We start from the raw sequence: 27,937 nt of genomic DNA on the forward strand, positions 1-27,937 counted from the left end.
CAACAACAAAGTTGTACAAGGGTGTTTAGGCCAGAATGAAAGTGAAAGAATTTATTTCAACCAGTGGCAATTCATAGATGAATTTAAAATAGAAAAGTAGCATGGTCATAGTTCCAATGTATTCCGTGTTCTAAGAAAGGGGGTGGAAGATGAAGATCAGAAGAAGGACACCGTTTAATTAGGAGGTTCTATTAACGATCCCAGTGCCAGTGGTTCACAACTACTAGGCACTGTGCAGGAGAAAGGCGAGGCTTTCTCCTCCCTGAGCCTTGGAAACCCGCAGAGGCCATTCTACTCTGCCCTATTGGGTACTGAGAGTTGGAAAGGACTCAGTGGCAGAAAGTCTCCTTTTTTGAGCCTTGACAATACTACCGAGCAAAGGGAAAGATTCGATCACTGGGGTGGCAGCAGTGGAGGAGAGAAGTGGGGTAGAACTGCGAGATTTGGTGAGGGAACCGAGCGAGAGGGAGGCATCAATGCGGACTTCTAAATTCTTGCCAGAATAAGGTATTAAACCCGTTCCAATCCTAAGTGAGTGGATATGGTCTTGTCTCAGACTAGGAGTATTTAAGAATATTTAGAATTCAAATTTTGAAGTGTGAACTTACGGCGCCTGTGACAATTTTGATGGAAGGTACTTGAAGGAGGTTTAAAGAGCTCATGGAAAAATGGAATAGAAGACAAATGCTAGATTTTTCCACCTTAGGGACTTTGGGAACTTTGTATATGTGTTGCATTTTTGGCTTTGTGAAGCTTAGGCTATGGGATGCATGCAGTTGTGGATAAAAAAAATTTATATATTGTTAAGACAAGATGGTAAAAAATTAGAAGAGATCATTGAGCTTGGGTTGGAAAACATACACATTTAGAGGCAGGGTAGAGGGCATCTTTCTCTGGAAGACACAGAATTTCCTAAAAGCGTAGAGGTAAACCAAGAGCTATGGTGTTATGAAAGACAAGAGAGAGTAGAGGCCACTCTGTCAAACCGTCTGTTGTCATGAAAAATGAGGAAAGAAGAATATTTATTCATTTTGGCATCATGGACACCATAGGTGTATGTTAATGAAATAATTTTGTTGTAATGGGGTCAGAAGGCAAACTAAATTGAGTTAAAATGTGAATGGGACATGAGAAAATTAAGAAGACTGACAGAGTTTGTTTTCATAAGCCTGACTGTGAAGGAGATAAAAAGAGTTTAACCAGTGGCTGGAAAGAGGCAGAGGGAAAATAGAGGACCCATTTCTGTTTTTCAACTCAAGTATCTTAAACACAATTGAATGTAGAAAAGGAGATATTCAGTAGGAAAGAGAAATGGTCTGAATGGAGCAAAATCCCTGGGAGGGCCGAAGTGAGCATAGTCCGGAATGACAGTGGAGAAATTAGCCTTTGTTTTTTGGAGGGAGGACACCTCCTGTGTTATAATGGAGGTGAAGGCAGAGGGGACGAGGTGGATGTGGGTCGGTTTAGAGATCTAGTGGGATGATGAAGACATTCCTATCTGACGGCTTCTTTTTCCTGCTGAGAATTAGGTGCTAAAGCCATACCCCAAAGTGATGGATGGAAAAGCAAACCCTTGAGTGCAGATGCGGTGGTTGAAGTCTAGCCTGCATTGTGAAAGGAGAAGGTGCTGTGATGAGGACCTCAGAGATGGATGGTCCACGTGTAGGGAGCCAGAGGGTGACAACAGACAGAAGCACACACAGGGTAAATACTGGCGGACTCACGAGGCAGAAGGAGAGCAAAAAGCCAGATTGCCACCAAATAGAGCAAAGGCCCCAGAACACTCCAAAAATAGTTCAGTGCCAGATTACCTGACAAACGCTATTGGGCTTCACAAACAGGAGGGTGCTTTTTTTCTTTTGATGTCATGTGCCAAGAACTATGTGCTAATGGCTTCACATGCGTTAATTCACAACAGAGTATATGAAGAATGTAATATTATCTGTAGATGGATTAGCAACTTGCTTAAACTCAACCAGAAAATGATATAATCAGTTTTGCTTATGTTGGATGACTGCCCTGTAAGCCCATGTTTTTACCATTCCATAAACTGGCTAAAAAGACTAATGAACATCTACTGAGACCTTACTATAACCAGATATTCTGTTAAGTATTTTATTTATATAAGAATTTAGATTACTGTGGGTAGTAGGGGGGGGAATAAGTAATTGAAGAAAAAAAAAAAAAAACCCAAACCCTGACCTAAGTTACACTGGCACTCATCTGAGGTAGAGGAACGTCATATGCTCCAAGAGCACAATACATTATTTTACTAAATCCTTTACAAAATTCTCTAGGAAGGGTTTATTGTTTAAATACAAAGCTGAAAGATACTACTGGGGCAAGAAGGGGTTAGATTGACACGTTCACTGAGCTGTAGGAGTTTACAAACCAAGTCTACTCCAGGCAGCTACAGAACAGTGGTGGCAGTCATTAAAAATAAATACATGAATAAAATATTGATAGTATGTAAATTCAAAGATAGTGCTCAGCAAACAGGACATATCCGGAGTTGACTGCGTGGGTGGGAACATGACTATACTTCTGCCCTAAAGTTGGACCACCCATTGGGATTTCTGAAACAGCCTGATATATCTATTCCCATGTCTCCTTGTACTCTTCGAGGGTGGTAGGGGCGGGTGTGCGGTAATGTCCTTTTCCTCCAGGAGAATCACATGCTACAGCATGGAAGACTGTAATGAGAATCTGCAGCACAGTTTATGGGAGGATCAAAACACGAGACAGGGTTAGATGGGGTGGGATGCTGGCAGTGGTCAGCGTTCAAAGGTGGGATGGGATGCTGGTGTGTTCAGGGCTTATGGGAAGAACCATCTTACTTGTTGGTTCCAGATTGAAAGATAGGACTTTGATACACTTAGGGCACATGGCAGCAACAGGTGAAGAATACTTGTCATTATATCCAGTTCTAGCTGTTTCTGTTGCCATCCTTTTAACTCTAGTCTACATATTTATTTTTATATTAACCTGAAACCTACATGGAAAGAAAAAGAATCCTTTATAGGTAGATTGGCTATGTCTCTTAACAACTAAAAACCGTTATATTGAAGCTTCTACCTTAGGAAATGATTTTCATATTATATGCAAGGATAGTGTTAACGGAGCCTAGCTGGTCAGCTTAAAGCAGATACTCTGCATACATAAAGAGCCTAGACAATGATTCTACTGAAGGTCACCCATACGGGGATTGCTATTCATGTATGTGGGGGGTGGATGATTTAGGTTGTTTATAGAGGTCTTATTTGCTAATGATTGTGAAATAAAAACTTGAAGTCAATAGGAACTTTAAAGAGGTAAGTTTCTTCACATTTTGGTTAGTTAGTGGTTTTTATAACCAAATCTTTCTTTAGTTTTTCTCTCATTCTGTCTTTTGCTCAAATAAAGTTGAATCCGAGAGAAAGAGGAAGGATGCTTTTTGTATTTGTAGTGAAAAACTAGGTTTTCATGGAAGCCCAAGCTCCCTTTTTTTCTCACTTAGAAGAATTTACCTGTCCATTTCTAGCCCCTTCTTAGAGAAAAGTAGTTTCTAGAAATCCATGCATTATATAAAAATCCACAGTGGAATGTCTTGGGAGCTTAGAAGAGAATGCATTGACCTGCCTTAAAGAAGCCTTTTGGTTCACCATGAAGATCGCTAACTTGAAGTGGGTAAAGCTCCGGGGATAAAGTCGGCCCCTACCACATGGAAATCGTTTTCCCTTGTGACCCTTTGTTCTGCTGCTAAAATCTTCTTGGTTTTAGAACGGTGGTTTCCAATGGGTGGGGATGGATGGGAATGGCTGGAAACGAAATCCTGAGTGATTTTCCTGTTCTTTCAAAATCTCCTTTAGAGTCTGGACATGTCAGGCCACTGCTAAATCCGTCTGCCATAGCATTCCTGACAGGCAAAATTACTGACTTGGAGTCTGCCTTCGCTAGGGCTCCTGTTTGAACTCCCTGGAAGCTGACATCCCCATAGAGTATGAAATCCACCACACTGCCTGTCAACAAGCTGGCAGTTTACTGGCTGTGCGTATTACCTGCTGGGCTGTTTTTCCATCGCCGGGGCTCCTGTCTGCTGATGGAGCCCAGGAACAGAGTGTGGCAGATTAACAGGGATGAACATTGGTACCCAGATGAGAGGACGATACTAGCTCGCCTGAAGTGTCCATTTCTTATTCTTCAAGGTCTTTAGACAAAGACACAAGGGGCTACCTTCTAATACCACATCATTTAGTCATCTTTCCATTAAACCCAAGGTGCAGATGTACAATAGATCATTCAGGTCTACAATGTGAAATTACAGTACAGCAGAGAGCAGCAGATCGATAACTGTTTATAAATAGATTGATCTGATTCATTTGTCCCACAGCGTGTGAATCAGTGTGTGTGCCAATTACACTATTTGTAAACTTATACCTAATGAGTTTGGGATTAAATGTTTAAATATGAAAAAACAAGCCCAAATAGTCTCATGGAAAATATAGATGTGTAGCCAATTGAAATATGAATAAGCAGCAAGCAAGGCTGGTAGATACATGCACACATTGAAAAAAGACAGTAAATTGAAAGATGACTAAATCTTCTACAAACAAGGTTTTGCTGTTCTCTTTTCTCCCACAACACCAATGGCTCCCTGCTCGTCTCCTATTTCTTGCTCTCACAACACTGGCTGCAGCCCAAAATTCATCTGAGTGGCAGGCGGGGCAGCAGGGAGCAGATTAGCAGCAATATTTGAGTCAGTCTCTGGCTGCTGCCCTTCCTCACTTGCTCTTGCTTCTAGCTGCAACCCGTCATGGGCACCTGAGGGACAATCAAAGATCTAAGTGAAAGAGAAAAGTACGTCAACGGTTTTATTTTTAACATAGATATCTGTTTGTCTCAGTTTGACAAGAAGGCCCTAGGAACCTAGACTTCCTTCCTCTGGACGATTCTGTATTTAAGTTTTGACTGTGAGCCCCATGCGTCCATGGCATATTAGCAGGACCCCACAGCGTCTGGCTTGAGTTCGCTCAGCAAATCTCTAGCATATCTAGCATGGCGCATGGCTAGTGCGTGTGAAGTTTTCCTTGTTTGTTTTCCCTACACGGAGCCTTATTGGGGGGCTTGGGGGGCAGAATGAATCTTTATCAATACCAGTAACAGGAGCAATGTTTCCCTATTGTGTTCTCTACCTAAGCCAGACAGAACCAATTTTAAAATATGCTGTCCCTTGTTGCTTTCATACAATGTAATTCAAATGTAGCGCTACAGTGTAATTCTGTTCCTGCAGCAATGCTTCCTTCTGTAAAGAGTTCCCCCATAGGTGTGCGAGCAAAGTAGCTTTGAACACACATTCGGAATCTCAGAACTTGGTATTTGAACCTCTAAAATGGGTATAGTGATGGTATCTCATAGGTTTAGCGGGTGAGTAAGTCCTATATGCTATGTTCAGCAGGCATACCAGGAGCCCTAGGGGATATGTCTGGGGTACTAACAGAAAGGGTGGTAGTTCAAATCCACCAGCCGCTCCAGGGGAGAAAGACATGGGAGTCTGCTCATGTACAGCAATCAGTCTCAGAAACCCTGGAGGAGCTGTATTCATCCCGAAAGGGTTGTTAGAGTCAGAACTGACTTATTAGCAGCGAGCTTGGGTTTGTGATTATATGGACATTCCTAAAATAAGACCGGAGCCCTAAGGACATCGAGGTTACTAAGCAGTGGGCTGGTAACGCAAAGGTCAGTACTTCAAAACTGCCAGCCTTTTGGGGGAGAAGGTAGTGACTCAGTAGCTTTCTGCTCCCATAAAAAGTTACAGTCTCAGAAACCCACCGGGCAGTTCTGCCTATACTATGAGTTGGCATCGATGCCATGGCAGTGAAAATATAATACCCAGTATATAGAAAATACGCAGCCAACAGTAGTTTAATCAAATTCAATCATTCATAAAGATTCTAATAATTTATCCCATTGATTTTAATAGAGAAAAATGTTACTACGATCATGATAATTCACACACATAGTAACATCTTTTAGTGGGCAAGCCTTAACATTATCTTTATTAATGCTAAAAGCACACAATACACATATACAACCAAATCAAACTGAACCCAGTGTCATTGAGTCCATTCCAATTCATACGAACCGGAGGGAGCAGAGCAGGACCGCTCCATGAGATTTCCAAGGCTATAAACCTTCATGGAAGTAGACAAACCCATCTTTCTCATGTGGAGCTGCTGGCATATTGAAACACCAACCTTCTTGTTAGCGACCCAATGCTTAGTCCAGTGCACCAACAACCAAACCAACAAACAAAAAACTCTGTCATTGAGTCATTTCATTTGTATGTAGTCATTTATAATATTCATGTTCTCACTTCATCTTTACATGATCTTTGACTATTTTACAGATGAGATTACTGATACCCCACACACTGTGCAACCAAGCTTAAGGTCTGTGATCATTAAGATCATCCACGTGGCGGGGCCACGATTCTCTGTGTCTGGCAGTTCGGATTCAATAATCTTAGTGATCTTGCTTGGAGTTCTGTCCTGTTTCCAATGCGTGTGGATGCTGTGGGAAATTTTGCTTGTTTTGTTTTGTTTTGTTTTGCTGGGACTGGATATCGCAACAGACTCTCCATCTGACAATTGGTTTTTTTGGATTTGAGTCAGTACTTTGATCTATTACTGGCTAATCCTGACAGTCATCAGCTACCTGCCATCCTTGGATTCATTTGCCTCCGCAACCAGAAGCCAGCCTTCTGTCTAATCTACCAATCTTGTATTCATTAGTCCCTACAGCTACCTGTGCCAGGAGAAGCCTCCAGGCTGGCATCTGACCCATTGAAATGGAACTTCCCCAGCTTGACACCTGGGTGAGTTATTTCCTTGATATGTATATGTATACATACAAACGAGGGGGTACCCCCCAAAAAAACCCCAGAATTTTTTTCCAAAGCTACATATTTAAGATTTTTTTTTTAACAAAACAACCTTATTACCTGAAAAGTACTCTCCATCACACTTAGTATATTTGTCAATTCTGCGAATTCATTCTTGGATATAGTTTTCAAACTCATCTGTTTGGATGGCTGACAGCACCTCCCTCATCTTTTCCTTCACCTCTTCTACATCATCAAACTACTGTGCTTTGGTATCCCTCTTCATTCTTGGAAACAAACAGAAGCCACAGGGAGCGAGGTCAGGTGAGTGAGGTGTGTGGGGCAGAGAGCCATGCTGTTTCTTGTCCAAACTGGCACACTGAGATGGCTACGTGAGCAGGTGTGTTTTGGTGACAAGACCAGTGCCCCATCTGCCAAAATCAGGCCTTTTTGTTCACACACTGTTATAGATTCTTTTCAGAACCTTTATATAGGAAGTTTGATTAACAGCCTGACCTGGTAGAATGAACTCCAGATGCACTAGGAGTCGACCTTTTCATCACTTTGGGAAGTTGACGGAAGTCCAGAATGATGTTTGTCATCATTTGATATTTCACCTTTTTTGAAACAAGCAAATCCACTGGTACACTTGAGTTTGTTCCCTAATGCTGTCCTTGTAAGATATGTTCAACCTCACAACAGTTTCTGTAGAATTTTTCCTGAGCAAGAAACAAACGTCACAGCTGCACACTGTTCTCTTAAATAAACCATCACAAAAAACTCACTGTGACCAGAGAGAATCTTCCCAGGTGATGCCACTTTGTTGCACCAACTCAGAGCACTTTGCTGAATGCTCACCTAAGGGGACAAATGCATACAATGAAAGTTCCACCCAGACATTCTTCAAGTAAAGTGTAACTCTTAGCATGTACCATGTATCTTCACATATTGTGTCATGGTTTCACCCACATTCACCAATCTAATTGACTATTTAGTATTTTCTTTCCTACTTTTGTTACTTTTTTCTTTTTTTGTAACCAGCATAGTGGCGACATAAATTTGAATTAAAATATGATCGATTACTGATTTATTTGGTTAGAGCAATAACATGCCATCCCGTGACTGTCCAAATGAATATCCCACTAAAAATATAAGAATCTATTGTTTTACATTTTCCTAAACATTAGTAACCTAAGATTTTCCTGATATTTTATTTCTTGTCAGCATAGGATCACTGTGTCTATCCTTGATTAGAACTACCTGATTTGTCAGAGTTTATAATAGTAGATGTGTTAATCTGGGTTGACTGGAGAAACAAATTGATGGAGACACTCATATGTATATTAGGGAGAGGTTAATGTACAAGAGCAATTGAACATAGAGAAAATGTCCCAACCCAGTCCAGTCCAAGGCCATAACTCTGATATTAGCTCATATGTCCCACACCAATCTATAAAGTCCTCTTCAAACTCATGAAACACATGCAATGAAGCCAAATGCAGGACAATCATGAGGCATTGGGTAGAAAGTCTTTGGATGCAATGGCATAACATCTCAGCTCTGGCAGGGGTCTCTCTGTTGCTTCTCCGGCTTCCGAGGTCTGGTTGCATCCATGTGGTTTGTCCAGCTCAGGGCACTAGGGTAGTTCCATGTGTCTTGTCAGCTGCAATGTCTCCCAGGGAGTGGCAGAAAGAGAGAGAAGTGTGTCTGGCCTCCAAGGAGGAAGTGCTGGAGTTCCCAGAATTCTCAGAAGAAGGCCATGCCCACACAGAGGCCTCATTGGCTATGATTTGATTGACATGCTAACTCCACCCCTATATACTTAATCCTCAAATTGACAAACACTTATACATCTACCAGAGTAGAAAAAGAAGGAAGCAGGGGTAGAAAAAGGGGACCCACATATATTTGACAATGAATTGATCCATGAATGCTAACATCTATTTTTTTTTTAAATAAAAGCAAGCTCCATTTTGAATGGCTCTTGAAACCCTAAGCTCTGTCCATGTGTAGGATCAATAAAACAAATTATTATCATACTTATTGTCAATTCTGAACTTTCTCAGTGAGAAATGTCTCAGTCAGACATTTATTCATTATAGCTTATCCCAGCAAGACATTTAGAATGTTTATTATGATTTGTATTTTTTAAAGAAGAGAATATTATCATTTTGTAAGAGTATAATCTGTGACAGCATGAAGAAAAAAGCGACTGTGTAATTACATTGTCAAATTTCAACAATGCTCAAATTAATCTTCCAGTTGGGTTTTGCATTAATCATATTTTTCGTAAGGATCACCTGACCCTAGGCAGAAATTTCAGTACGCTGGTCTGATAAGTTGTCTGAAAATGAACTCCTCCCATAATTAGCTACATACTTGGTTGTTCTCACATAAAATTCTGTTTTGTGGCATCCACTATCAGTTTTTTTTTTATTTAAAGGGATATACAAGCAGCCCCCAGATTACAATGTTTTGCAAACTGTCTGATTCACGTACAACCCTTAGTTGTGAATTAATACCTGGCTGTTTTCTCTTGAGGGAAAACCCAGAGACCATGCATGGGAAGGTCCCCAGTGGTGTACTGCCTTGCCCCTGGCTCATCCTGCAGCAGCCAATAGCAAACCTGGCCATAGGCCAGCGCCTGACCATGGGCCTCCAAGAGTCTGTCTCAAAGCAAGCTCATCAGGTAGTGTTCAGGGGGCCAGCAGGAGGGCACCTCCACAGTAGCCCAGCTTCAGATCTGGTTTAGATCCTCCACATTCACATGGGCACTTCCCACAGTTGAATACAGTATGGTGACTGTGGACCCCAACCTAGACCCAGCTGTCTCTGGTCTTTCCCCAGCCTTATTCCTGCCCTGTCCCTAGCCCTGTGTCACAGTCCGCCAGGGAGGGCTGGGAGGGAGTGTCCGGGTGCAAGAGGGACAAGGCCCCATGACTGCTGAGCCAGATCATGGGTCTGGCACTGGCCACTCAGGAGAGCTGTGGAGTTCTTGCCACGGGCATCATACTATAATTTGCAATAATGAATGGCGGCTACTTTGCAACATACATCCAAGCATTATGAGTACTGTTATTTTAGTATCATGTTCAGGATGTTTTTTTTAGTGTTTTGATAATTATTGTCTTCCCTTTATTATTATGTAATGTACTGAAAGGTACACCAATGTTCTGCATACCAAGGGAAATCTAAGGTGCCTCGGTGGCATGTTGGGTGATGAGTTGGCATGTCAGAGACAGGTGTGATTTTTCTGCTCTAAAATTGACAGCCTCCGAAAGCTACCAGGGCAGGTCTGCTCTGTCACATAGGATCATTGTCAGTCAATTTCTACTTGATGACAATGAAAAAGACAACCATTTGACTAACTTATGTTAGATACAAAAAGACCCCAAATCAGCGGTGCACAACCTCTGGGTCGTGACCCCTTTGGGGGATGGACAACCCTTTCCCAGGGTTTGCCCAAGTCATAACAATAGCAAAATTACAGTGATGAAGTAGCAACAAAAATAATCTTATGGTTGGGGGACACCACCCATGAGGAACTGTATGAAAGGGTGGCAGCAGGAGGAAGGTGGCGAACCACTGCCCAAATGGCCCACCTTACACACAAATTTGGGCCAGACATCTAGAAGGGAACGCTTCCTAATCCAGGGACTGGCTGCACTAATGTGTACTTTTGATGGTTCTTTGCCTTTTAAGAAACAAAGAAAGGGGATAAAAAACAGAACATAATTTGCTTGAACATTCATTTTAGAATGTTCACTCTAGAAGAGCAAACCAGAAGATGAAAAATCTCATCAAATGCCAGTCACTTCATACCACTGGCCTGACTCTACAGCCCTTTGGAGTGTCATGAGACTTTGCTTATATTTTATTGGAAGTACACCAGGAATTACACTAGGAATTATGTCAGTCTTGCAGCAATTTTCAAGAAGCCACAAGTCCATGATCCTGAAACTTTGACTGCTGACAAGGAGGTGCTTAGAGCAGCAGTGTTATTAACAAGCCACTTTTCCTGCACCCCATCTGCACGGGAAGCCGTCCCCAGCTCAACACCTCCATCTGTCTCTGTATGCTGGGGCAAGCACATCAGCAGGCTCTGACCACGAGGCTCTGTTATCAAACGTCCCGCACTGCACGGACTCCTTACTCCTTACTCAGTGTTGCAGGTTGCAGGCAGCCCAGCCTGAGCCTCGCAGAAGTGCCCCTAACTCCTTTTATCAGGGCGGTTCTGGAGCCAGGAATTTTGATGTCTTGCGAATGAAGATGTTTTTCATGTGTCTACCCAGAGAGAGCCATCCGGAGCGGTGGGTGTCTCTCCGGAGATTCATGACAGCCTCTTAGGGACCGGGAGGAGGTCTCAGGGCTTTGTTCTCTGCACTGTATCCTCCGAAGCCTACCAGCCAAGGTTCTTCCTCCAGCTTTGAAAAGCCTCTGTGGACTCATAAATTGGATGCTTCTGGATTAAAGCATAAGCTATGAAGAGATGTATGTACTTACTCTTCTGTTTTACCCGCCCCCGCCCCCACCCCCACCCTGCCCTTGGAATCCTAGGAAAAGACTACTTTCACTTTCGCTGCTGGGTACTCATTGTCGTGCAAACGACTTCCTGTTGTTACATGTCTGGAGTCAATTCTGACTCACAGTGACCTTGTCTGATGGAGTAGACCTGCCCCCAGGGTTTCAGTCTCCTTCATGGAAGCAGATTGCTACCTCTTTCTCCTGCAGGATGCAGCTGGGTTTGAACCACTGATCCTTTGGTTAGCAGCCGAATGCGTTACTACAGTGCCACCAGGGCCCCTTTTTCCACCCATTAGGTTTTCTTTCTTTTCTTTAAAAAACAAAACAAAAACGTAACTGGCCTTTTAAGCTGGTCCTTTGGGGCCTTTGGGTGCTGCGAATAGTTAACGTGATTGACTGCTAATAGAGAAGAGAGAAGTTTGTGTCCACCCAGAAGTGCCTTTGAAGAAAGAAATGCTGATCGTCTTCCTAAAGCTCTGTCACTAAAACCCCTACAGGACAGTCTGACTGACGCACAGGGGTTAGAGTCATCTCCATGGCAACTGATTCACTACAACTATGCTTTAAAGCGGTGAGGCTTACTGGACGGGTCCTTTTGTGGAACTGTTTTTTGCGCATGCCTTTGTTTTTCCTTCTAAGTTTTGTTCTTGTTCCTGTGGCAAGACAGTGATTAGAGAACTCCTTTGCTTGGCAGCTGGGGCGCGGTGGGGATGGTGGGACAGGTTCTAGCCCGTCTTCATCGTCTCCTCTGCTCCTTGTGTGGCATTTTTACAACACAGAGAAATCGTCGTGATGAGCCACCAAGCAAGGCCACAGGTCGTAAGAATGACTTCTCCCTATGAACCCATATAGGAGCGAAGATATGGGCTATGGTAAGGGACATGGAGGAGAGAAGATATGGACTATGGTTAGGGACATGGAGGAGAGAAGATATGAACTATGGTAAGGGACATGGAGGAGAGAAGATATGAGCTATAGTAAGAGACATGGTAGGAGAGAAGATATGCGCTATAGTAAGGGTCATGGAGGAGAGAAGATATGAGCTATAGTAAGGGTCATGGTAGGAGAGAAGATATGCGCTATGGTTAGGGACATGGAGGAGAGAAGATATGAACTATAGTAAGGGTCATGGTAGGAGAGAAGATATGCGCTATGGTTAGGGACATGGAGGAGAGAAGATATGAACTATAGTAAGGAACATCGTAGGAGAGAAGATATGAGCTATGGTAAGGGACATGGTAGGAGAGAAGATATGAGCTATAGTAAGGGACATGGTAGGAGAGAAGATATGCGCTATGGTTAGGGACATGGAGGAGAGAAGATATGAGCTATAGTAAGGAACATCATAGGAGAGAAGATATGAGCTATGGTAAGTCAGCTTTGCCAACTATCTATTGCTTGATGTTTGGTAGTTTAAATCAATTAATCCTCAGTTTTGTCAACTATAAATGGAGAAAGTGACAGTCTCTACTTCTTAGATTTCTTTGAGTTGTGTTAGTAATTAAACTAGACCATGCATATGCTGAGCTGTTTTTAGCATGTGGCATGTAGTGAATACATAAACATTAGGTACTTCTCTGCTATTCCTGAGACATATAGTAAATTCTTGAACGTTCGAAACTACTATTGTTCTTCACAAGTAGAAGGGAAAATTAAACTGGATGATTCTCTGTACTTTACTATATTGACACTTTCTGTTTCATCACACTCATAATTTTTAATATATAGGTGGAGAAGCTGAAGCACAGAAGGAAACTTGCCATTTAGGGGGTTATGTCCAAGATGTCAACAATGGGATACGACCCAGAATTTAGAACACTGGGTCTTAGTGATGTTTCTATCCATGATGCTTCATTTCATTTTACTCATGTTATGATTTCTGTAAGAGCTCCGAGTAAAATGATAAATAAAAAAAAGAAATAATATTTGATCAAACATATCAACTAGTTAATTTACAGGACTGGAGAGGTGGTTAGTTTCTGGCTGAAAATCAAATGACACTTACCTATCACATATCCTGATAATGATTAATGAAACAATCCAATCCTAATATTGAAAGATTAAAATTTTTAAAGTCTAAAACTTCACATATAGCATACAAATAAAATTTTGGAGATTTGAAGTTAAGTAGGCTTCTATCAATATCAATATTCCAATTATAATAATATCCTATAGTTTTACAAAATGTTACAATTGACAAAACTTAGAGAAAGTGTATAGGAGATCTTGCTACCACTGCATGCAAGTCTATAATGATCTCAATAAAATATTTAATTAAAAGCATAAAAGATAAATGTCCTCTTAGTGATTCTTAGTTTAAAGTAATTTATTCACCCCTTCAACTGTTCATTGCTTTGTATAGCACCTAAATGGGAAGTCTGATTAGTGATGTTTTCACAATAAAATCCTTTTAATTCCATAGAAAAAATCCATGAAGTAGTTGAGTTACTACACTCTCTCCTTTCTTAAGAACATATGGGATTGGGATTTGAAAAGAATTGTCCATAGAGAAGAAAACACAAAAGACATGGGCTCAAGCATTGGAACGATGGTGTGGATGGCATGGGACAGGACAGTGTTTCATCCTGTAGCAGAGGGTCGCTGTGGGTCAGAATGGATCCGATGGCACCTAACAACAGCAATGAGCAGAGAACTGTCTTCAAAAGTGGAGGGACTGCCACTGACCTCTGTTTGAAATACTGGGGCATATTACGACCCAAGTCTACAATGTTAGCGCCACGTCCAGCCTTAAGCTCTGCGGTGGCGACGACCATTAGCAATGGCAGCCGCTGCTCTTCTGGAGAGTGAAACGAGTTACTTCCAGTTTAGCCTTCGCAACACTTCAGTGTCCCTTGCCCTACATGCAATGCTTTTATTTATTTCCTTTTTTTATGTCAGAGTATCTTAGTATTATTGTGAGAATCGTATGGTGAGGGCTCAGATTTCTCAAGGTAGCGATAATTTGAATCCATTCTTGTCAGCACAAATAATTATTTTCAATACCTAAAGATCCAGAATGACTGTAGATCACTAGAGGTGGCGTACTGGAGTGTTGGCATGGCAGGGATCAGTGACAATACATCTTTGTCTTTTAGACATCAAGAGAGTCATGCTGATTGTAGCCATGGGAAAGACTGGGGAGGGGAAGGAAACCATGACTTTCCAGCTGTGTTTCTGTAACGCGGATATTTACAGCTGACATAACTAATCCTCTCGGCCTGCTTGCTTTTCACACGAATAGTAATGTGCATGTTGTACATGATCAGAGCTGAGCCCGTGGTGGTACTTGCACTTGCTTTGATTGGCTAAAGAGGAGCTGGCAAAGCTTTCTTTGGATGACCCACCAATGGTGTACACATCCACTCCCATTATTTTATTTCCAAGAAATATACTTCCGTGGTAAAAGTTATCCATATTTGTAAGTAGCATTAAATCTTTATAGTTCAGAACATTGCATTCCCAAACTCTAAAACATCTATCCCTGTTGATTTAGGTTGCTAAATAATGAGCTCTAGAGAAAGATGTGGGGGCGTCTTTTTTCTGACGGTGAGTCAATACTCTGGGGGTGTGCTTGCACAGATCTTTAAACTGAGACCATTCTTAAAGTCTTCGCCTACTATTCCCACAATCTGCATGTTGGTGGTTCGCCATCCACGCTTGGATCTAGCTGAAAATCTCCCAAAGTGTCCCTCACGTAACTTTCTTGAAAGATAACTGCCCAATCAACAGTGCTTGACTTCAAGGAAGTCTTGTGGAAACTAATTACAAGAGAGTTAAGCTAATCTCCAAACTCCTAGGTGGCTGGTAACTGGACTATGTAGTTACACTAACAGCTTATCAATGAATGCAGTTTTGTGTGTGTGTGTGGGTGTGTGTATGTGTGTGTGTGTGTGTGTGTGTGTGTGCTTCCACTGAATGCGTTGAAGGCACATGCGTATGCTTTGCTGCTCATTACATGCTGCAGTTGTGGGGCAAAGCTGGGTACAAAGAGACTCTGAAGGACAACCTGACCATTCATCTGTACACACGGACCATGCTGGTTGCGCTGTGCTGCAGAGAGTCAGCAGCTTCTCCAATCGGAAGAAATAATGAGCTTAAAGCAAGAGCTCCTCTGAAAACAGTCGGCAGTTAGATAACGACGGCCGGGCTGCACATTCCGGAGGTCTCAGGCAAGAAGGATGGACGATGCAGATAATGAAAGGCAGGATCAAGCCAGCCACCTTTCTTTTAAGGGGAAAAACCCCTAACACGCTCCTGAGGAGGATGGCAGTGTTGCCCGCGGTACACGGTGCTGCATAATACATGGCACCGCATTCCCAAACCAAGTTCTCTCTGAAGAAGGTTAATAAGAAAGAGATAGGACTTGATGGGAACCGCTGCAAAGTGGACGTTAAAATTTTGGCCTGAAGTTCAGGTCCTCCTAGGTGCTCTCTTGCAAACATCCCTTCATGATTAGCAACATGGTTTTGCTCTTCTGTACGGAGAGTGCGGGCTGGCAAAGTTAAGAGACGGTTTACAGACGTCAATACCATCGATCAAAAAGTAAAAGTTCCGTCAAACAGTAGTTTGATCTTCATGACAGCAAACAGCCTGTTTGATGTTCTTATTGAATCAATTGATTTTTTTCCCCACTGAATTGATTGGTTGTTTTACTGTCATGTGGACACTTCCTAAATCAACATGTGCCATGAGAGAGGTGTTTTTGAAAACCTCGGAATCCATGGATGCTGCTACAGTTTCAGCTAACGGAATCGATGACACCCACCTTGCATCCCAATAAATAACAATTATAGTGAGTGGAAAAAGATGTGAGGCGTTTTCCTTGTCTTAATAAAATCTTTCATTTAAGAAACTCAACTAGAGATGGATTAAAGGCTTTTGTTTTTTCTGTCCCTTATCTTATTCAAGTATGTACTTTAGATGTTGACTGAGTTGTTAGATAATACTCTATCAGTAAAGGGAAGTTGATTGGCCATAGATTTTTTAAGGATAAAAGAAAGGGGAAATAGATGCCCACCCCTCTTCCACTCCCTTTGTACACGTTTCTATATGACCACATTTCTGCACTTTTTATTTGCTAGGATTTTTTAAATGCCCCAACTATGTCCCATAAAACTTCAATCTCCGCCCCCCCCCAAATAAATTTAAATTTGCCACTAGACTTTTAGCAGTGGCGTTTAGGAACAAGGAGTAAGTGTTCTTTTGTTACCTGTAATACACTGGCCTTGACTCTGCTTTCAGTGGGGGTAGAATGTGGCTGCAGACTTTCCAACTGCCTGCATTCAATGCCTCCCATTCAACATTCCCTTTCAGAGAAGAGCCGAGAATCCTGGTTTTATACTCAGCCTCTTGTCTCGCCCAGGAGTTGCAATGATTCATTTAGTAGGGGGTCTGTGATGGGCATTTCTAACAGTTCTGATCCATCAACATTTTCACACACATTGGGGTTGTCCCAGATGCAAAATTCATTACTCATGAGATTCAACAGCGATTTCATTTGCTTCCTCCATAAACAGGCTTTGTAATGAGTCCATCTCCTCGGAATATACAGCAATTTCGATTGGCTCCATCATCATCGCCCACAACTATATTCATGTTTTCTGTAACAGAAGAAGAAGATGCCTCCTCCTGGTACTCTTAGGAGTAGCTCCTCTCTCATTGGTCCGAGTTTCTCCAAATGGACGTTTGTAATTCCGGCTCCCATTCCTGTACCGTTCCTTCACAGCTTCATCCCAACGTCAGGCTTCCACCCTCCTTACTTTACAGGAACTCTCTCTGCAAGGTCACCAGTGTCCTCCTAATTGCCAAATCCAGCAGTGTGTTATCAGTCCTAATTCCAGAAAGCACTGTAGCATTAGACACTTACTTGACTTCTTTGACTCTTACGTACTATTTTTTTTTTCTGTGCCCTTCCAAGAACTCAAGCATTCACATGGCTTCAATTTTGAGTGGCAGGAATGGATAGAGTGTTGATACCAAGCAGATGACAATTCTAATCCTCTCTGGTTCATCCATTCATTCACTAAGAGATGCCAGCCAAATCTCTTAATTTCAGTTTCTTCATCTCAACTGAAGGAATAATAATATCTAGCACACACAGTCTATCATATTTTGCAATGCATGCAGGGATGCTCTATAGGTGCGTGTTTCCTTGGCTTTCCTCAGTGTCCGGAGTGCTAAGCTTTGATTGTATACTGTCTTGGTTGCTTATTACTTCTAGATTCTTCCTCTGCTATGTCAGCCGTTCATAAAGTCGTAGAAGTCATCTTTTCACCTTACCCCCATCCTCTGCCCCCAAATGATTCCCTTTAGAAATTCTCCTTTTCTTTCAGAGTTATCACGGGCCTCCTATTGGCCAGTGACAACCTCCTGGATCAGGGTTGTCTTGCTTCTAAATGCCGTCTTTCACCTTTTCTGGGTCTCAAATAGGCTGTTTTGGGAACATTTTTAAGGTCATTCATGCCTCCCATGTGTGCTGATTACCAAGTTCATGGCTTTTGGGATGGCCTAAACTGTCTTTCTGGATAGCTCTCTGTTGCCCTCATCTGACACGAATCCACAATTATAAAGCCACCTCCCAGCATTTTGTTTTAAGGTTCTTCCCTTAACTTTTCGAAAGTGTCTCAAACTGAAAACTCAGATCAACATTTCACCACTATGTCCTTCCATTTTCTCTGGGACAGACCCAGATCCATTCAACCAACAGTCACTTTCATCTTGTGATTCCTCAGACATCCATCATTCTTTGAATAATCATAACAAGAAAAAATGCCATTAAAATGACAATAGTACCATTCAGACAGAGCCTATTCTATGCCAGATATGTGATCAAGACTTTAAATCTCATGCATTTTTCACACTCCTCCTGGAGAGTAAGCATGAAAAACAGAATCAACAACAACCAAACCTGCTGCCCTCCCGCTGATCCTGATTCCTGGTGACCCTGTGGGAGAAAGGGGAAGAGCCATGTCGTCTTTCCAAAGAGGCCAGGTGGTGTGGGGCTGTGAATCCCAAGGGCAGCAGTTTGAAAGCACCAGCTGCTCAGTGGGAGAAAGACGGAGCTTTCTATGCCTGGAACCAGTTACAGTCTTAGGACCCCACCGGGGCAGCCCCACCCTCTCTTACAGGGTTGCTGTGAGCCGGCATTGACTCCCTGCAGTGAGTTTTGTTCTGATCGTATTTCCAGGCCTGTAAATCTAGAAGCAGTCTGCCACATCTTTCTCCCGAAGGGAAGTTTGTGTTTAATCACTGCCTCATCGGAGAATCTACTGTGCCAACAGAGCTCCATAAAGCGACATCACTGTGCTCATTTACAAAAGAGAACGAGGGTTCCGAGGGGGCAAATGCCCTGCTCAAAGTGAGTGACCCCAGGGCCAGTTGTCATTACATCAGTTCTGACTCCTGGAATCAGGGTAGAACTTCGCTCCATACATGGTCTGCAGTGCATGCTTATTCAGAAGTGGATCACCAGCTCTTTCTCTTGAGGTGCCTTTGAGTGGACTGGACCCCCCCACCCCGCACCCCAATTTCCAGGGAGGGAGTTTCCAGCCTATCAATTCCTAAATCTAATTCTTATTCTGTTCAGTATGGGTTGAAGTACTCACATTATGCGTTTTTGCATAAATGTTTCTCAGATTACGTATTTTTACAACCACAGATGTACACCAAACAAGTGATTTCATGGGATTCAAAATAAATTCCTCCCGAAAAGATTTGCTCCCTATTACAGTGGACAGAGATAGAGGCATCTACAAATTCCAAGAAAAGAGGCAGCAGAAAAATAGTATGAGATTATAGAGAAAGAAATGGCTGAAAATTTGATCTCTGATGTCATGAACGTAGTACGTGAAGTTCTTTGCCAGGCCAAGGGGGCATCCTTGAAAAGAGTTGAAATTGAAACAGAGCTAATGATATCAGGCAATAGGAAGTCAATGAAGAGGAGCAGTGTGGCTTAGGAGGACAGCTGACGGATTGAAACATTTCCCATTAACATTAAGCCCTTGAACATGTGCATTGTATTATCAACACAGTTTGCGTGGGAATTCTGGCACCCACTGAGCCCAAAGCACTGGGCTGGAGATCTGCATTCTGTGCTGCCCTCCTGACTCTCTCACTGAGCAGCTCTTTGACCTTGGACAAGTCTCATACCCTTCAGGTTCCTAAGTTTGTCATCTTTACAATTCCTGAGACTTAGACTGAATGAGCTAGATGGCATTAGCACTCTGATATTCTCTATGCCCAAATCACAGGGCTGACTTCTGGCTTAAGCTGTGCAGCCCACTAGCTCTGCTTCCCATTTAGAAGCATTATGGATGGATGCCACGATTGTGCTGGCCGCTCAGATGGTGGAGGGAATGTTAAATCTCGAGAAGAGGGTTCCCAAATGGAGGATAAGCTCAGGACATTAGAGGTTAGATTTCTTTTGTAATGTACCAGAGCAGGTTAGCTCTCGGCCCTGCCACGGGCCCCCTTTGAATTCTCGAAGCAAGCCCTTTCCTGCCCCTCGGTGCATCCGCTTCATCAGAGCTGTGGCATAGAACTTCAGCATGTGCACAGGAGGGTCTTTGCAAGGAAACATGGGAAAACACAATCACAACTGCCAAAAGGAATACTTCCCCCAGGGCTTTAGAACCGCGGAGCCGAAAGAATGACCACCTTCGGCTCAACTAGTGGATCCAAATTGTCCTTTTTATTGCCTCACTAAAACACACCACTTTGCCTAGTTCATTTATTGACTTTTTCATCTCAAGCACAAATTCTTACCTAGGTGGAAGTTAAAGGTCCACCACACACTAATTGTAAAAGCAAAAGTGCCAATTCGACAGTATTCTAAAACCACAGGAAATGCCAGTGAACTTGACAACTCTGGTGTAAATTAAGCCTGAAAATGACTTTTTTTAAAAAGCAGCATTGGATACGTCTTTGAAAAACTCCACCTTTGTAGTACAAGTGTAAATGTTCCTATGGGAAATGAACAATGCATTTAGGTACTGTAAGTTTTTGGATAAAGTGGGAAACACTGAGGTTGGTTTTTGGAAACCAACGTGAAGCTGACCGGTTAAGATTTGCTTGAAGTCACATGTAAAAATGTCACCCCAGCTTCCAGAAATACACATCACTTGAATAAAGAATCCAACTTTTATTTATTTTACCTCGCTGCTATGCAGCAAGCAAGCAAGAGTTAACACACAAGAGCAATTTTTAAAGAAAGCCTCATGACTAGCAATCAGTGCTAATAAGATTCTTTTCCTCTTGCAAGATTCGCAGAAAGCCCTCGATCCATGCGGAGCACATTCAAAGGCAAGGGACTAAGAGCTCCCCTCACAGGTTCATTATCATTCTCAGGTTAGCCCAAGCCAAGTGAATCAGGAAAGCAAATGAATTAGTGAGAATTAAGGAGCCTCTGTGGTCTGAGCTGACTCCAAATCTCAGCTAAGATGAAAGGTAGACGCTGATGGCTTATGTCCCAGGGTTCTCTAGCTTGGAGCCCCAGTGCTGAGCTGTTCCTCTAGAGCCCTGCCGAAATGGGCAGGCACTTAATGTTGCCTAACTTCTCCTGACCGTGGGTTCAGCCATGTGGGAAAAGTTTTACGAGGCTGCAAAACCGAACCCCTTTTCACTCACAATTAATTACAGAAGACTTGCTATAGAGCACCTAACTGTCAAGGAATCAAGAGTGGCCGCTTGTCTTCTTACTCCCATCATTTATTAGTCATCAAAGATACCAGGGTAATACTTTATTATTTGATGATTTCAAAGGGGAATTTTGAAGATCACCTCTATAAGTATTTGGACTGCTAAGTGGTAAAGCGTCTTTGGAAATAGTGCCATGAGCGGAGGAGCAGGGTTTGAACATGATCTCAAGCCTGCAGAATTGGAGAAGTTTGGGTGGTTGTTTTTATTGTGGGTTTTAAATGCTATTTGTAAACAGAAGTGGGGAGAAGGCAACATCATTGAGGGGGGGAGAGTGCGGCCCATGTGCTTGCGCTGAAGATGCAATGATCCTTGGAGCATTTGTGGGATTTAAACAAAACATGTAATAAAGGTTTGGGAGTAGCAGTTTGTTTTCATTAAATACTTGTTACTGCTAATTATATTTGATCACTATAAAGAATACAGTTTAATTAAAGAAACACGGCGGTTAGGAAAATATTTGATTTCCAAAGGAGAACAATTTATCTTTGCATTAGTAAGTAGGGAGAAAGTCGTTGTGACTGTATGTTTTTCAGTACGTTATTGGCCTTAATGGAGAACTTTAATTCCTTTTGGAGGGTTAAAAAATGTTCTTTCTGCTACCCAAATGACAGCAAAATCCTAGTTTCCAATCATGCGGCTTGTATGAGCGACTTAATTGATTTGACAGAAGTAATTGTTTTAAAAATGAAACATTTGACAAATGATATTAAACACAGTATTCTCATAGCAACTGCATCAATGTACCTTCTTTTTCTTTGTGGATAATTTCGAGGTTAACTCTTTCCCAGAATGCTGAAATGTGCTGTGACATCGCATGTTTGCCTAATCAACATATGGTTTTAATTTTAATTTTGCAAGGTAATATTTCAGCAGTGGTCTGGAGGAAGCTAATGAAGAATGAAGGCAGATAACTATTCTTGTAATTGAAGCTCGCATTCACGTAGCTTTTCTATCGTTGTACATAATCATTCTTTTAAAGAATCGCATGAGAGAAATTTAATCTTTAAAAACTTTACCCTCTTATGTCAGTTTAAATGGAGTGAATGCCTATGATTTCTACAAGTTTAATGGAAAAGAGTCTATCTTACTAGCATCTGTTATAATCTTAAAGAACTATTGTCCTTAGAGAACAATGGAGACTCACACCTAAATCTATAAATCCCTTCCTTTACAAACTGTGCATCAAAAAATTGTAACAAGTACTTACAATATATAAAAAAGCCTTAATAGTTTTACGTTATATATTTTCAAAGAAGTAATTTTCATTTCTCAATATGAACCACAAGCCTGTGAATTTGGGAGAATATCTTGTTTGTAAATTCTTGTAACTTTTTGCTAGTTTTATCCACAACCTAGTGCAATTCATGTGTACTGCTACAATATAACTAGGTATTTCTGTTTGTACAATTGTATTTTTAAAAAACCCCTCTCTCATTCCATAGAGAAAAGAAGACCTTTAGGGCATATTTAAAGTAACTGTAACTATTTTTCACATTACAATTTAAATATTTTCTCTTTGCATATTGACACATAAAGATTAGACCTGACAGGGAAAAAATTAGGCCTTACTCCAAGACTTAGGTTTCCTAGTTCTCAGTTATTTCCAAGTAGTTTAAAAAAGACATTTATTTTACTGTTACATTATATGCCTTTTTATTATTTCAATCATGTTTTATTATCACCAAATAACTATGTTCTGATGACCAGATTTTCCTTTGGAAAATTAAAACTAAAAATTTGACTCTTTTGGGTACAGAAGAAAAAGAAAGTTAGGCCTCTCTAATAAATTTTATTAATATGTCTAAAACGCTGCATGTTCACAAAACTGCTAAATCTGTAAGCAATTTTCCACTGAAATCAGCTTTCCCAGAGTTTTGAATAAAGCACAGGAAGGCAATCAGAGCAGTTTAGCATACAACGGACAGCCAAGAGAGCAGCTTTCTGCACACTTCCATCAAAGCAGAAACACACCCTTGCTAATAGAAATATTACTTAAAATGCTGTGACTCGGCAGCTGCCTGCAGCGGTCGCCACAACAAGCAATCCTGCGTTGGCACAGCAGCCTGCCGTGCCCTTGCACTGCCCACAAATGACCAGGGAAATCCCTGGGGTGCTCTTGAATTTCTGCATTCTCATTTCTTCATCTGTGAAGTATCTGTCACTCACATCCCACACTGGCCAAAGTGACACCTGCCAGTCTCAAGAACAAGGACACATTATTGTCCCTCTACCAACGGTGTCTCAGAAACACGTACAGAACAATGGTAGGGACATATAGCTAATGGAGCATTATTCAACTTCACAGTCTCTTTTCGGGGCACTTCAAGCAGGCTAATTTGCAGCAACTTATTGCCACTTTACATTATGAAACATATGTTTTTTCTGGTCCACTGTATATCACGTTAAATTACACCCATCTTAAAAATATATATATTAGCATAGGCCCACAGTACAATCATTCATAAATATTTACAAATTGTGTGTGTGTATGTGTGTGTGTATGTGTGTGTGCATGTGTGTTTGTGCTTCTGCGGGCCAATGCCAAGTGATTGTCATGACTCTGGTGAAGCTGCAAATGTCGCTAGTCAAGGACTTTAAGGTTCCATTCAGGGTCATAATCCTAAAACGATCTCATAGACCCACCCGCCCATCTAACAGTTGTGTGTTGTGTCTCTGTGTGTTTGAGAGGGAGAGAAAAGGGAGACCTGTCAACATGTCAAATGAGGTTATGCAACATCCTATCCTTTGGTGATGAAATTCAACATGACAGGATGTAATGTAACGTAACATATCAAAAAATGCAAATAATATACTTTGTGGGATTAGATATCTGCTGTCAATTCCTATAGTAGGGTTTTGAACGGAACTTACTGAGGCGGACAGAAGCTCAGGGAGCGCCAAACTGGCCACGGTGTTGGAGAATCAGCACGCACCACAGCTCACTGATTTCCCCAATTACGTTGGGGTAGTTTGGCACGTATAGAAATGTTCAACAAAAGTTCTCTTGTTGGACACTTCTGGGAAGTAATTTGATTGTTAATTACAAACGCTCAGGGTGATTGCTCTGCATAATTGTTTTACTCCTTCGGCACTCCATTAGAAGCTTATCTGTGGAAGGTTTATTTTTAGGTCTTTGAATTTTTAACGTCTTCCTTATCTCAAACTGATGCAATATGAGTGAACCTCCAGATCAAATGCTTTAACCATCCAGGATAAGCCAATGCCTCCCGTGTGAGGTAGCAGACGGGAGATAGCAGGACCACATGCGTTTTATCACACACCACATCTGTAATCAAGTCCTCCCCACCAACACACACACACACACGCACACACATGCACACTTCGAAATCCCATGCCTTTTGAGAAATGACTTCAGCTATGTGCTCTAAATTGCTTGGAAATTGTCAAGAGTGAAAGGCACATCTCAGAATTAAACCCAATACATTCCAGATCCGGCTTCATGTTACCATCAAGCCTCAGTCCCAGCCCTTAACAATAGACGCCACCAAGCAGGTCCGCACACAGTGCCTTCCAGGTAAGTGGACAGAAACACGTCTGATACTGCGTCCCTGCGACTGGAACCTTTTATTTGCTGTCCTAGTGATGACTTTTAATTGTCCTAATAAATAAGCTTTTAAAATGCTTCTAAAATGTTCTCTAATAACACACTTTGGTCTTTAGCCATAGAAATGCAGAAATAATTAGAAGTGGCATTGTGTACACTGCCTTCTGGACTGGGCTGAAGGTGAAGGAGAGTTTCATGCTATCCTTGTCAGCGGCAAGGGTAATTACTGCTGGCTGAAATTACTCAACATTTGTTTATAAGCTCCCCAGAGCATGCTGTAAATAGATTGTCTGTTACAGTCCAATCACATTAAAACGCTGCTCCTTGCAAACTGCTACCTCCTGTTTTCTGTAAGCCAGACAGGGAGAGCCTGCTGCTCACTTACTGAGCACTGAGCACAGACGAGTCCAATGTGATGGTTTCAGTCTCTTCCTTTCTGTCCGAGGCGCACTTGGCGTTTACAGGGTCTGGATGCTGGCGGGCTATGTTATTTTCACCAGGACTCTTGCATGTCCTTCAAGGGAGATGAGTTTTTTTTAATCATTGCAATGCATATGTAAGAATTTGGAAGAATTTTTTTTGTTTTTAAATCTAAAGAAGTTACCGCATACACTGATTTCCTCTCCTGGTACTTGTTTATCGATGTTGAATTTAAGAAAGTGCATACCTCTTAAAGATTACAGAAATTTAATCCTCTTTAGTAGGTACATATGGATTTTCACTCCACATGTCACATTGGGCCAGTAGCTATGACGATAAATTGCCCTTACTTTTAGGGAGATTAACATCTAGCCGGGCAACAGTAAGAGTAAGTATAATAACATGTATGATACAATACAAAATGGAAATATAATAAAGTACCAAAATGGATAGGTCAAGTACATATGGATGGTCAGCAAGTATTTGTGTTCAGAGAGTGAGTAGGTTTTATTGTCCCGGTCAGATAATAAGGCTTTATGAAGGAGGTTCATTTTGTCTCCTTCAACCAAAGACAACCCAGCGACTGGTTCGCTAGCTGGATCATGTTTTTGGTGATTCCCACTTCTCGTCCATCATTATAGATGAACCATTTGACTGGGGCATCGTGTCTGCCTCCTTATAGGTGTGGAGCGCCGACAAGAATACAAATAAATAAATAAAAGTCACTCAATAGTTAAAGAACCCGCGTAGTCACTGAACCAAATCGTGCCACCGTTCAAATCTGCTCTCTAATCGCCTAGTACGTAATCTAGCTATTCCGGGTTTGTTCGCACTGGGGTAAAGATCAGGAACACCCCCCGCCCCCACCGAGTTGTTGTTTTCTATTTATAACTGGAATCTTTCAAAACGTCTTCTCAATCCAGATGATTACAGCTTTACAGGATTCTCATGAGGAAATTGCATATCTGATGTTATCCAAAGCACGGAGAACTCTGCCCGCAAATCTGGGAGAGGAGGAGACTAGAGCAAAGGCCGTCAGAGAATGAGCATCAGTCATTGGCAGCCTTAGGAATGAGAGATGTAGTCAGAGCCGAGAGACAAAAGGAACGTTGTGGGGTGAAAGTAGATGGAATCCTCCCCTCCAGGCATCTTAACCTCCTCTTTCTAACTAGCCTGCTACTGACATGGGGTTTCAGAAGGTTTCCTGTTTTATGATATACACCAATCATCACCGGAAAATGGGATGGTGGAAGAAGTTATTTGTGGACCAGAAATGGTGACTCCACGATATTTTAGAATTGTTCCTGGAAGCCCTATATTCCAAGCGTTCGTGCAGGAACGGGACTCCAGGGCAGGCCGGATGTGGGGTGAGCGCACGCAGGGCCAGGCCAGCGATGTTACTCACCGGCGGGTAAGTGAACAGAGATGCAGGTGGCAAACGCACTTCAGGATGTTTGGCTAAATTTATTCTCAAGAGAAAACTAAAGCAAATAAAATCATTCTTCAGGACAGGCACACATGGTCCTAAAATAGACGGAATTCATTTGTAATCTAGATAACATTTTATATGCTCCCTATTACTCACTTTATGCCATTAGTAAAGCAAGGAATCTTTAACGAGAAACTTCCTACAGCTAAAAAAAGACATTGCGGGGGGGGGGGGGGGCGGCGGCTGGGGGGGGTGGCAGAAGGAAACGCAGGAGCCACGGTGACAGGTACAACGAAGCTTGTAGCCTTCGGCGCCCTGGAAACCAGTCAAACACTAGCTCATCTTGCAGTGGTTGCGTCTCATCCTGCGCTTCAGACGTCTCTTCCTAATCACGGGGACTGCAGAGGTGACTCTGGGCAAATAAGGGCTTGCTGCCACTAGGCATCCATCTCATTTCTCCAGAGCAACATTAGACCACCTTAATGGGTACTCTCCTCTTCATTATGATATTAATTCTCTAAATTTCCGAAGTGATTTTATTTGTACTGTGACAAAGGCTGGCTGCTCAGGAGACAAACTGTTTTCATCCCCCTCCTGCATGCTCACAAAGGCTAGTTCTCTTTAGTCTTTGGGGGAAAGGCATTTGATAGCATCAGATCTCGTGTGATACACACGGCTGGCTAACAGCTACACCACCTGCCAGCACTTCATGCCTGGCCATCCAGCCGGAAGCTTTCTAAAGAGGTAGTTGATGAGTGGAGCACGGATGTAGGTTTGGAAGGAAGCTATGTGGAGAGAAAATAGCGACAGAATAAAAAACTCGGCATGGACGCTGAGTGGGATTTGCGGGTACCTGTGGGGTCAGAGAGAGGCTGGAAACAGAATCCACGGCAATAGTGCTGGTTTGGGAGGTGCTGTCTAATACAGGATTTGTCTGCCTTGTATCTTCCATCCTTTGTTGTGGCTGCAAATTCCATGGCTGCCAACTCTACGCAGCCTGCAGAATCCAGTACTTCATTTTCCTGTCTGTTCACTCCCCTCTGGGGGCTTTCATTAAATCTACTAACGCTTTACTTGACTTGTTTCCCTACAGTGTTCTAGAGAAAAACAAGAACAAAACACCGGACACGAAAACTTTTGTCCCACCCACCCACAGCCACTGAATGGGTTCCAGCTCATGGAGCCCATTTCTGAGCGTTTCAGAGAAACGAAAGCATTTCCGGGCTGTCACTCCCCAGGAGAGCAGAATGCCTCCTGTTTCTCCAGCAGGGGGGCCTGCCTCCATGGCATCCGTAGTCCCACGCTTGCCCATCAGCATTGAAGCCTTTACATTTAATGATCGTCATTGTTTGAAGGTGAAATTGGCATTGCTGTTATAAAATCTGAATCGGGTGATAAAATACTAAACTGCTGAGAAATCCAGCATTGGTCAAATACTGCTATG

Source organism: Tenrec ecaudatus, chromosome 13 (genome assembly GCF_050624435.1).
Source record: "Tenrec ecaudatus isolate mTenEca1 chromosome 13, mTenEca1.hap1, whole genome shotgun sequence".
NCBI classification, from domain to species: Eukaryota; Metazoa; Chordata; class Mammalia; order Afrosoricida; family Tenrecidae; genus Tenrec; species Tenrec ecaudatus.